This window comes from Triticum dicoccoides, chromosome 5A, assembly GCF_002162155.2.
Source record: "Triticum dicoccoides isolate Atlit2015 ecotype Zavitan chromosome 5A, WEW_v2.0, whole genome shotgun sequence".
NCBI lineage: Eukaryota > Viridiplantae > Streptophyta > Magnoliopsida > Poales > Poaceae > Triticum > Triticum dicoccoides.
In genome coordinates, this window is record NC_041388.1 from 197,933,559 (window position 1) to 197,936,281 (window position 2,723).

Sequence of the window (2,723 nt, forward strand, 5' to 3'; positions counted from 1 at the left end):
GCCACACGCGCCCCGGTCCTTCTCCCCATGCCCGCGCGCCGCGCTCACCCGCGGTTCTGCTGCAGCTGCTCCTGGCACCGCCTGAGTTCGTGCTCAGCGCCACCGGCCGGCGCGCCCCCTGGCCTCACCACGGTCGCCGCTCGCGCCGGCTGCGCCCCTCACCTGCATCGCCCGGCGGCCGCACCCCATCACTGCTGCTGTGCCGCCCCTCCTCCGCCACTACTACCGCGCCGCGGTCGCCCTTGCTTCGCCTTCGCCGCTCCGCGACCGGCTCCCCCGGGGCTCGGCCTCTGCCCCGCGGTGCCGCGGCCCGCACCTGGCCATGCCCACAGCCGCCTGGCGCGCCGTCGTCCTGCTCCCCGCCGGCGACCGCCCTCGCCCCGCGGCCATTCCCTGCGCCCGGGCGGGCTTCGCCCCGCACGCGCCCGCTACACAGCCGCCCGTTTTGGCCCCCTGGGCCACTGACCCAGGGGCCCCACGCCCTTTTTTTTCTTCTTTCTCAAAAAAAAAAGTAAATAAATAAAAAGTTAATTAATAATTAAAATATTTAATTAATTAAGGATTTAATTAAGTTAATTAATCATATTTAGATTAATCTAATTAGTAATTAACCTAGTCAATTAACTAAACTAATCAAACCTAATTAATTAGTCTCAGACTATGACAGGTGGGTCCCACTGGACCCACCGGTCAGGTTGACTCTGGTCAACGAACCGTTGACCGCTGACGTCACCTCTACGTCATGCTGACGTCACCAGGCACTGTTCTGGATAATCCTGAATTAAAATAATTAAATAAATCCTAAAAATGAATTAAATCTTTTAAAATCAATATAAAATAAACCGTAGCTCGGATGGAAAAACTTTGTACATGAAAGTTGCTCAGAACGACGAGACGAATCCGGATACGCAGCCCGTTCGTCAGCCACGCGTCCCTAGCATAGAGAACTTGCAACATTTCACCTCCGGTTCATCTGTCCAAAAACACGAAACACTAGGGGTACTTTCCCGGATGTTTTCCCCCTTCACCAGTATCACCTCATACCGCGTTAGAACACATCTAGCTCTGCTTGTTGACCTGTTATGCACTTGCTTGCTATGTATTTACTGTTTCTCCCCCCTCTTCTCTCCGGTAGCCCCCGTGACGATGCTGATGCCCCTGTGGACGACTACGTCACCTACGACCCCTCCTTCTTGTCTGAGCAACCAGGCAAGCCCCCCCTTGATCACCAGATATCGCCTACTCTTCTCTATACTGCTTGCATTAGAGTAGTGTAGCATGTTACTGCTTTCCGTTAATCCTATTCTGATGCATAGCCTGTCATTGCTGCTACAGTCATTGATACCTTACCCGCAATCCTAAATGCTTAGTATAGGATGGTAGTGTTCCATCAGTGGCCCTACACTCTTGTCCGTCTGCCATGCTATACTACTGGGCTGTGATCACTTTGGGAGGTGATCACGGGCATATACGATATACTTTACACAGTTACATTATCTGTGATACTGTTCGGAGTTGGGGGCTGAAGGGGCAGGTGGCTCCATCCCGGTAGAGGTGGGCCTGGGTTCCCGACGGCCCCCGACTGTTACTTTGTGGCGGAGCGACAGGGCAGGTTGAGACCACCTAGGAGACAGGTGGGCCTGGTCCTGTTCGGCGTTCGCGGATACTTAACACGCTTAACGAGATCTTGGTATTTGATCTGAGTCTGGCTACGAGCCTATACGCACTAACCATCTACGTGGGAGTAGTTATGGGTATCCCGACGTCGTGGTATCAGCCGAAGCACTTCGTGACGTCAGCGACTGAGCGGCGCGCGCCGGGTTGGACTGCGTTAACGCAACTTCCTTTGTAATGGAGGTTGCTAGGTCTGCTCACCGGCCGCGTACGCAACGTGCAGGTGTGCTCAGGGCGATGGGCCCAGACCCCTGCGCGCTTAGGTTTAGACCGGCGTGCTGGCCTCTCCGTTGAGCCTAGGTGGGGCTGCGACGTGTTGATCTTCCGCGGCCGGGCATGGCCCAGGAAAGTGTGTCCGGCCAAATGGGATCGAGCGTGTTGGGTTATGTGGTGCACCCCTGCAGGGAAGTTAATCTATTCGAATAGCCGTGATCTTCGGTAACAGGACGACTTGGAGTTGTACCTTGACCTTATGACAACTAGAACCGGATACTTAATAAAACACACCCTTCCAAGTGCCAGATACAACCGGTGGTCGCTCTACCTCAGGGATATGAGGAGGGGATCGCCGGGTAGGATTATGCTATGAGATGCTACTTGGAGATGCTACTTGGAGGACTTCAATCTACTCTCTTCTACTTGATGCAAGACGGTGGCTGCGAGAAGCATAGTCTTCGACAGGATTAGTTATCCCCCTTTTACTCTGGCATTCTGCAGTTCAGTCCACTGATATGGCCTCCTTACACATATACCCATGCATATGTAGTGTAGTTCCTTGCTTGCGAGTACTTTGGATGAGTACTCACGGTTGCTTTCTCCCCCCTTTTTCCCCTTTCCTTTCTTTCTGGTTGTCGCAACCAGATGCTGGAGTCCAGGAGCCAGACGCCACCGTCGATGATGACCCCTACTACACTGGAGGTGCCTACTACTACGTGCTGCCCGCTGATGACGACCGGGAGTAGTTTAGGAGGATCCCAGGCAGGAGGCCTGCGCCTCTTTCGATCTGTATCCCAGTTTGTGCTAGCCTTCTTAAGGCAAACTTGTTTAAC